Here is a 10,368-nt window from a genome sequence, read left to right as displayed (position 1 = left end):
CCCGTTATAATTCAGTTGCCCTAATTCCCGCCTTCCCTTGATCAATCAACCCAAGTCCCAACCCACCTTCCAGTATCTTCCCTGTCCCTCACTCTAGTTCCTGCCCCGAAGACTATCAATCCCTCCTAGCCCCCCCATCCTTCTAGTATCTTCTGTATCAGTCATCCCCTTCTTAGCGTATGATTTGATGTTACATGTATTTCCCCGCCTATGTTTCCCCCTATTCGTTGTATGTATAATCAGCCCTGCCTTATGTTACACCCACAAACTGTAGCAATTGGTTCTGTATTGTACCCTCCCTTGGGGGAGGGCCCCTATTTAAGTTGCTGCACAGCTGTGTTCTCTGCCTTCTGTGGTTCCCTTCCGCCGATCCCAGGTGTCCTCCCTCCCTCAATATATCCTGCTTCCCCGCAACCTCAGAAGGAGTCTCTGTCTCGATCCTTTGCTCCTCCCCGGACGCGTGTACGGCCGTTAGGGTTCAGAGCCCTCCCCACATTCCGGGTTCCCCTGAATCCTGGAAGTGAGCCGCTCTCGGCGATGGTCTCGCCTTCAGGAGCTAGCTGGGCGAGTCGGTGCGGGGCGGAGAAGGCGGGCCGCGTCATGTATGTAGCAACTACAGACAGTTAAACATTTATAATTCATAATAGCTAAACATTTATAATTCGTAATATGAAATTTGAGACTATTTAAGGCACTGTGAGAGTTTTTATTACAGCACTATTGTTTGCATGCATCGTGATTTAAGAACTGCACTTCAGAAAGGTAGTAAACGTTACGGCACTAAAGTATGAAACCATAATATTCCCTCTACTACCAACAAAGGCTAAATTCATTCCCGGAAATAATACAAGAGAAAAATTACTGGGAGGAATAAATGTCTTCAGCAGGGGGGATCTTTAACAATTTATCCTTAAACATATCAGTTATATAATTTTAGCACTAATTTGATGTCTGTATCTATTTTCAAGGCAAATTATGTTATTCATGCTTTAGCAGAGGCCTTTTTAGGCATTTTTTTAGTTTTTCATATTAAATATATCTTGTTGCAAAAGAGTTGAATGTTCTTTTTGCAAATCACTGTATTTTCTTCATTCTTTCTAATTTTTTTTCACTTTCACAGAATAAGGATACGTTTTTGTTTTTTAATCTGTGAGGTGCAGCAGATTTAGGAAATATCAATAGTGCCTTATTACTATCACAGTGTTTTGTGTGCATCTAGTTTCCAAGAATGGGATGTTAATCACTTTCAGCAGCACTTAGAAACAACAAACAACAAAATCAAACTAAAATAAATTTTAAACTTTCAGAGTCAGGTAAACAAATTTTCTGTTTTCATCCTCAGATTAGAATAGACAAAAAGGAGAATTATGTATATCCCAAATTTATGTAAAAATTAAGATACTTCAGCATCCAACAGCTGACAAACTAAATCCCAGCCCATTATCCCTCACATAGCAAGTCTTTTCTCTGTTGAAAGCAACAGGAATTTTTGATAAGGCTGGCACACCAAGAACATGATCCCATACATTACTACATCTAACAAAGTACTAAGGAATAGCTAGAGCAATCTTTAAAGTAGAAAAAATAATATGCTATGCTGTATTCAGCACTGAAAAAGAAACTATGCAGAAGGCTACTAAATTATTTAGAAAGAGTCCCTGTGAGATTAAGAAGCCAAAGGACATTTGTATAGCTTTTGATCAAATATTACTCTGCACATTTTTAAAAACTCCTCAGTGCTCTAGTTTACAGAAAATTAGCAGGTGAAGGGAAAGCAAAGTCCCTACAAAGGTGAGTTTTGAGCTGGTTTGATGAAGTTTTGGGTAGATCAAGCACCCTCATGCTCTCAGTGGTTCTTATACAGCTGACTTTCTTCAGCATACTATTTGACACAGGTGAGTTTCCTGTTTTATTAATAAAGCAAAGGAAAACACCAGAAGGAAACAAAACAAGTTCTTAGACTTTTCTAAGACAATAATCTTCTCTCAGTAAGAGATAACTTTTATGAATCTCTAAATAGTTTGGTTATCTTCTTTGGACATGAAACACAATGTTTTTGTGATGTTTGCCATGACATGACTCTCCCACAGAAAAAATATATTATTGTCTTATTAAATCAGAGTGTTTTCTCCCCTCACGACCACCAATCTCAGTCTCAGGTTTGTATGCTATGTAATTTTCATACACACACAAACACACATCCCTGAAAAAATTCCAAGGTAGCATCAGATTTTCGTATTTCCTTCACAACTGTTCACGTTAAAGACTCATTAGTGGAACAAAACATACATCTACTTACAGTAGTGTTCTTTCAGCAGCAAAATTAGAAAGAGATCTTATCCGTCAAAAAAGTTCTTGCTCATTATTTTAAAAGTGAAGACTAGAATTTAAATTTGAGGTGTTTAGGACACTGTCATCTTCCTTGCGTAATTCTGTCCTTGATAACAGTTTAATTATATTCAAAGTAAAAGTGTTTCTTATTAAAGCAAGATTCCTTAAAAAAAATGAACTTACAACATTCCTTTTATAATGAAAGCAGAATCAGTGTTCACATTTTCTTCACACTCTTACTGCTCTCTGATGATACTTAGAAATTATTCATTCCCAGCTTTCTGTTTTACCTGCCAACACTTCAGATCAATGGAGTCTCACTATTAAGTTCATGGAGCTTGGACTCCCTTTGCAGATTTTAAAGAGTGAAAGTATGTGCTCTATAGCTGTACATATTGGCCAACCTGAGAATTAAATTGAAAACCCCTAGATATGTCTAGCAGGCAAAGGTGAAGCAGGGGTACAGAAGTCTTGTTGCATTCACATTACACATGGGAATTCTCCCTAGCTGGATTCCATCATTCTGGACTCTGGAATTCAACAGGTGCTGATAGCAGCTTGGAGCAGGTTCAGAGGACAGGTTGGAGGATAGTTGAAGGACTGAAAAAAAAATACTATGCCAAAACCCAAAGGGCTTAATATAAGGAAGAGAGAGTTAAACTATGACATGATCACATCCTATGAACTCTGCTGGCTTCCTTAGATGGGTTAGTAGAGGTTACTGTACCTTATCACACAAAGATATAAACGTGGAAAGGGGCAGGGACAGGGCCAAAGAAACTCACAAAAGATGAAAAAAAAGCACTAAAGCAAGACATGGTCAGACTAAAGAGATAAATGTGACAGTAAATATAAAGGATCCTTGAAATAACTTATTGAACTCAAGATAAATCACTTGAAATTTTTCATCAGTATAGTGGAGTTTTCCTAGGAACAGGATCTACATTAACGCAGATACTGGAATAAGAAATGGAAAAATAATTCCAGATAATGCTGTTGTCTGTGACACTATCACATGAAATCAATTGCAATGACAAAAAATTATGGTAATGATTTTCTCAAATGGATAAAATCTTCTTCTATTGATCTTTCTGTATTTCACATGAATAAAATAAGAGTTTTACAGTGATACTGCATCTTTCACAATACTGACAGAAACATTTTCTATTGCAATTTACTAATTTTGGAATCCAATCACAAAGGGCCCATCAAATCCTGTTAAATAAGGAAAATTTCCTGCTAGATTCTAAATGCTCCTTATCAATTAGAATATATTTGTATATAATTTATTTTTCTGTGTAGTGAAATTACAAACACTCTGATATGGATTATGTAGAGAATAAGATTTAAAACATGGAGAAATATCTGTAAGAGTTTCTTTCAAGTTTATTTTTATAAAATTAAAGCTTGTCAGACTTGTAATGCCACATGAGGAACATCTTTCTGGTCTTAAATGATGTTAACATTTCTCTCTGTTCAGTAAGTCACAATATCCTCTCAATACAATATGGAAATACATGTTTGTAACTCCTACTTTTCCTTCTAATGTATTAAATAACCCCAGTGTTATTTTTATACAAAGAAAATAAAAATCACGTATATGTATTCTTTTTTCTTAGCTTTGATCTCACATTAAAATTCACTCCAGTAGTGTGCCATCTTGCTTTTCTCAGACCACAGAGAGCATCGAGCCTTGCTGCAGCAGCAATTTGATTACAGGAAGAAAAGCTGCACATTTAATGAACTAATTTGATCTTCCAATGCAAATGGATTTTTATGTTATTTCTGACATTCACTTCTAAATATTTTCACCATTAGTCTAAGCAAGGATGGAAAACAGAATGGAAAAGCTGAATACCCACAGACAGCATCTTATCTACATGTAGCAGTACAGAGTTTTCAAGGCAAAGACTTCCATGCTAAATATGTTGATTAGCATAGGACACACGAATAAATATAATATTTTCTTTGGCACAGCATAACTGACACAAAGTCAAATAAGTAACAACAGAGAAACAAAATAAGAAAAGGTGAAAGAAATGCATTTTAGCTGTTCATAAAATTTATGAGGAGCTGAAATTCAGATGGTGAGAAAGTTTCTTCTGTATGATAGAAAGTCCAGAGAAGAACCATCCAGAAACCACTGACAGACTGTGGACTCACAAGGGTAAAACAAACCTGGATTTTGAAAGAGGGGCAATACCAGGAAAGGTCTAACTTCCAATCCACATCAGTGTAAACCCACAGAATCTGTATGTTTGGAAAAAAAGTTAAAAGTTGAAAAAAATTGTAGGGCAAAATTACAATTTTTTTAATCCATGTATATTTCTAGATTCCAAAATAAGTGTAGTAGAGATATTAAAGTGTCATATGTGGAAAGAATTCCAGAATTAGTGAATAACAGGGAATGTCAATAGAGTCAGAAAGCTATCAGTTTTTTCTACTGTGATTTCCTGAGCAGGAGTTAATTATGGAAAATAATGAATGACCCACAGTATCAATTTGTTAATTTAATTATTCATTAATTTTCTATGTTGCATGGGAAGCTTAGAGACTGTGTTTTATATGATAGAACAATGGAACATGCAGAGAAGCACTGAAATATAAATTTTGTACATCTGAAAATAACAAATGATACTACATATATCAGAACTTTGACACAAATGCTTCCAGACTTCCTAAATAGTTAGCCAAAGACAAGAGAAAAAGGCTTCTAAATGTTTCTTTTCTTTCAAACCTACCCCTCCCCAAGTTTTACACACATAAAAAATAAACCTCTTTCTGCAAATGAAAATACAATTTTCTACAGTTAGATCCTTTTTTTATTTCACTCTAACATAAGTGGAAATAACCTTTCAAAAGGAATCAGCAACTCCACTATAAAGACAAGTTAGGCTGAATATCTAAAAAGTACAGACTTAGTATTTTACTAACAAAATTCTTGCAAAATATAATGTTGCATAATATTTATCATACAGAGTTGATGACTGAAATGTATATGCTACTGTCTTAAAAACTTAACCAGTCATACTTAATATTCATTAGAAATTACACACAAACTGTGCATTGCCTTGCACATAATTTAAGCGTGCATTTTCTCCTACTTGATTAGCCTAATTCAGTAAAAAAAAATCCTTACAAACTTACTTTCAGAAAAAGTATGTCAACAACTTAGTTCTGTTGAGGTATTTTATCTCCAGTTGATTAGAAGCTGTTCACGGATGTAGCTTCTTTCTAAATTAAATATGGAATTATCTTTCTTAGATGCTCATAGTTTTGTTTCATTTCTACACCCTTCTGAAAGAAACTTTAATTACTTAGCTGATAGCATATCTGTCATTAATCTTGTTAAAAAAACAATAAGAGCTCCTTAGGGGAGTGAAATTTTTCTCTTTATTCTGACATTTCATGTAATCAGCTATGAGTACACCAATAAAGAAGCACAAATAACCTTTCTGATTTTTTTCTTTCTTATTGTTGTAAATAGCATCACTAACCAACAAAAAGGAAAATACCTCGAAGTCTCCCATGCATAACATTTGCAATTTCGGAGAATATATTTTCCTAATTCGTTTTTCCTTTTGTTCTCTTGATAAAGAAGATTTCTGCAAATTATGCTCTTGTAGATTTATAGTCATGCTTTTCAACAGCTCAGAGGCTGCTCTGAGTTTTTGCCTGATGTTAGATAAAAAGATGTTTTTCAAAGACAAAATAGATGAGCATTACAAAGTTACATCAATGTGTAAGAAACTTTTCTCTAAGGAAGAACAAAATCCACTGGAATAAAAAATGTGTAGAATTGTTTAAAGAGAATAATAATCACATATTTTTTGCTTAATTATATAGAATTAGGTAAAACAACAGACCACAGAATAAAGAATGCTTTGCATTTAAATGCTAAATTCATGCAAGAAACAAAAACTAATGCTCCTGCACTATTGTAAAATAACATTGAATTGTCATGGGATTAGCATGAGTAGAGCTATTTAATATTGTAAACATTTGAATAATTACTTAATATAAATAGTGAAGTTTTATTGTGATGTAAAAGGTTTGCTGATTTGTCTAACTAAATGTCATTAGAAGAAATTCCATTTACAAATATAGAGTCTGGATGCACAGAAAAGGCTGATAAAATTAACCTTTAGATCCATGCAATACTAATTAGGAAAAAAAAAGTTAGAAGCTTCTTATACAGACTAGGAATTCCAAAACAAGGTTTCTGATCTCACAATGAGAGTGGTCTTTTATTTATAGCAACTGGAATTTATCACTCTCTAGCTACTCTTGTGAACTGAAACTAGATCCAAAGGAACCACAAAATTTGTTAAGTTATAGTCTTGACCATTAATATGAGTGAGGTCTCTAGAAAAAATTACAACAGAAACATTTCCAGTCATGACTGAATGCAAAAGAAGACCAAGAAAACCTTCTGTGGTGTGAAGTCATCGATGCCGATCTGCAATGACAAAGGAATTTGAAGCAACAGTCTTATCTGGAGCTGAAGCTGCTGTGTGGTTTCCAGCCCTTCTATAGCCAGAGCAGCCAGACCAGCCACACCCACACATTTTCTACAAGGTTTTACATAGATCACCATGGATGATAAGCTAAATCTCCCCAGCAGAATCAGTGATCACCCAAAGAAGATCAGTTCAGTTCAGTGGGAACTTTGTAAGCCAAATTAAACATTGTTTTCCATATGAGGAAAAAGAGGCCAATCCTGAAACTAGAATTTTCTAAGACATTCTCAAAGGCAATTGCCTCTATGTCTGTCTAAATATGTATGGCAAGAGATACATGCAAGGAAAACAGACTGTGAGACTGAGACAAACATTGTAGACCTCACAGATCATTTCTTTGGAAGTAACTGATGTTCAATATGATATAACCAGAGATTTTTAGTTCTAAATTTTCTCATATTTATAGACAAAGAGGGAAAAGGAAAAGAGGAAAGGAATAAGACAAGGAAGGCTTAACTCGCCCAACACACCACTCTAACCAGTGGCAAATGCCATAAAAACACCCGTGTATTCAATGGGTTTTAAAGGTTCAGTGCTCTCCCTAGATACCATTTTAGGGCCTGGGAGATTTTAGGTTTGCATACCAAACAACATTAAAAATCCTTTTAAAAAAATAGGAAAACTCTACTAAACCCCAGCTAATATTATCTATTACTGCTTCATACACTTTTATCCATTGTAGGAAATAGAAAATCTATTATATAGGTTTGCCAGAAATTATTTGCAAGATGAAAGAGTCTTCAGAGGAGCATTAAAACCCATAGAGAATCAAAGATGAAGAAATCCTGTGATAATGCAGCCACTTCAGCTCTACATTCCAAAAATCTAGGTAACATTTGGCTAAACCTGAGGAGAATTCAATGACCACATCAATTTTCAGGAAGCTATTCTGAGGAGTGAAGAGTTGTCTCACGCCCAAGAAGGACAGGCCTCAAAATTTAAAAAGCATATCAAACAGTTCATTAATTCTGTGCCTTTCCAGGAATAAAATCCATGAATCTTTCCATCAACCACTGCAATAAATAGCTCATGGAAAAGTAAAAAAAGAAGTAAACATTACCTTGAGATATATATATATAAGAAATTTCAGTCTGAAGTGAAAGTTTCTGTGAGATCTACCAAAGAAAGGGCTTACTTCTGCCAGGAATAAAGGTTCTGAGATTCAAAAGCCTTTTGTCTCTAATCTTTTCCTATTGGAGTTTAGCAAAATGAGAGTTATGTTTCAAACTAAAAATATGCACATACACACACACAGTCTTGGATTTTTTACTTCTTTTTAAAAAAACAAAATTATAATAGCAAAAGTACTCACAGCATGGATCTTTTGTCTTCTCTTCCAAAATACTGAGTTTTGTAAAGCATTGTAAAAGGGTTTGTTGTTTTTTGGTTTGCTTTTTTTTTTTTATTTTAATGGTGCACACTACTTTTAGAAACAAAGATTAAAGTGTTTTACATTGGTTTGAGTACCTTTTCAAACACTTTCCTGAGCTCTGCACTGTACTTTCAGATAGGAAAGACTGATTATTTATTCTGATATGCCTTCTACTCTACACAGGAACAGATGTCTTCAAAATGCTGGGAAAATTCCTGCAGACATCTCGAGTTCTGTGCCTTCAAGCAACCAGTTAATACAGTATTGGCAACCTATGCTGTTCAGAATGTGAGATAACTCTTGAATGAGAGCACTAAAATGAAATTCAGTTTAAAAGATCTTATTACGTAAGAGAAGAAAACAGAAACCCACTACATCTAAGTATCCTTAGATGGCCTACAACAGTATTTATATTTATTTTCACTTCTCTTAGCAATGACACAAAGCAAATGTGTTCATCTGGTCATCTCTAGGAATAGAGAGCTGGAGATTTGCATCTTCCCAAAGCTTCCCATTTTTCCTGTGAAAGGTCAGACAGATTGTCACAATTGAGTCTACTACTTCTGCAGCAAGTAAAACTCATACACTGGAAAGGATTTTGTAGAGGAAGGACTATTCTTTCATATTACTTTAAATGCAGATACGACTCAAATCTCAAAAACTTTCTGCCTGCGTTCTCAGTAACCACAGTGGTGACAATATTTCTCCACCCTTGCAAAGAGCAAAGCACAGCACCACTCGATTTTGGAATTTTCATTCTGACGTACGTTCACTTTAATTTGTATTCAATAAAATCCTGCACTTGAAGTACGAGTACCTCTGTGAAAAGAAGCAATGAGGTGGAAAACTGTCTTTTCAACTTTTTCTTTCACTGCTAAGAAAGTAATGGTATATTTCAAACAACCAGGAACTGTTGCAATCTCTGAAAGCATGTACCCTGGAATGAATTTAATTTAATCCTTACAAAATAACTTGAGTGGAAAACACAGTTAAGAAAGAGATAGTGTACTGTGAATTTCATTTACAAAGAAATAAAATTATTTACAACTATAAGCTCTCATCATACTCTACTGTGATGTTATGATTTTATATAGTGCCATTTTCTCTCCTTGTAGTGAATACAATTTTTGACTTGTCAAAAATTATTTAGATTAACTTGAAATACATATAAACCCTTGACAAATATTCTGCATGCTGTAAATAAACCCAAGTTTTGAGTTTGCCTGTCTTGTTTAGAGGGAAATGTTCATCTTATCATGAAGTAAACAGAGAAAGATTTCACAATAATGGACACTAGCAACTAATATAGTTATTGAATAACACATGATACAATGAGAGATCAGAAATTACCTCCTGCCAGAAGTTTATTTCAGTAGTGGTTTAGTTCCCATTAAAGATTACCTCAAACTTTATTACTCTACTCAAATGTAACTCAAAAATCTGCCCCCTAGCTAAAAGTAGCAAGGCAGAGCAACCCTGGGAAATTCATGTGCAGCTTTATGCAGCAGGATGACTACTGAGATCCAGTGAATACACAAATGCCTTTCCATAATCTACACCTATTTTTAAATTACATGGTGTTGAAAACTTTGCTCATCACTTTAAAAAATTAAAGGGTTTACAAAACAAAGTATATTATAAAATGCACGTTTGTGATCCCTTCCTTAAAAAACAAACACACAGAGGACTATGAGTCCTCAGTGGATGCCCCCAACAAGCAACTGGCTGGTGTCACTTTCTGAATTGAAAAATGGAAAATGGAGAAGACAAAATGAGGAAAGCTATTTATGAAAATAATAAAGCAGTCTTAGTTGTAAGCTTTAAGCATATTCCAATAGCCACATGTTGTGGCTGAAGTAATTCTCCACTTTCTTAATAGCTCTAACAGAGTACATTTTTTTCAGTGTTAGAAAGATAACAAGTACTAGAATCTAGATAGGTGCAATTCAGTGCACCCCTGTAAACAAACTCCATATTACACAGGTGGTGTCATGTGGCCAGTGGAAAACATACTGCAGCAACATACTCTGGTAAAACAAACTAACAAAAACAATTCACACAAATAAATCCACAACAGACAAAGGCCCACAAACACACACCACCAAATCTTTGTGGGCCATGCTAGATCTGAGCTATATACACCTT

General features: G+C 34.8%; 1 long non-coding RNA gene across 1 annotated transcript; it reads left to right on the top strand.

The window, feature by feature from the left end:
• Positions 1–345: 345 nt before the first annotated feature.
• Positions 346–9,276, top strand: LOC148224028 (uncharacterized). Its single transcript, XR_015803326.1, has 2 exons — positions 346–602; positions 8,407–9,276. It is a non-coding gene; the product is annotated as an uncharacterized LOC148224028 (long non-coding RNA).
• Positions 9,277–10,368: the final 1,092 nt, after the last annotated feature.

Source organism: Sturnus vulgaris, chromosome 4 (assembly GCF_052056855.1).
Source record: "Sturnus vulgaris isolate bStuVul1 chromosome 4, bStuVul1.hap1, whole genome shotgun sequence".
In the NCBI taxonomy this organism is placed as follows: domain Eukaryota; kingdom Metazoa; phylum Chordata; class Aves; order Passeriformes; family Sturnidae; genus Sturnus; species Sturnus vulgaris.
This window is presented reverse-complemented; position numbering and strand designations above follow the sequence as displayed.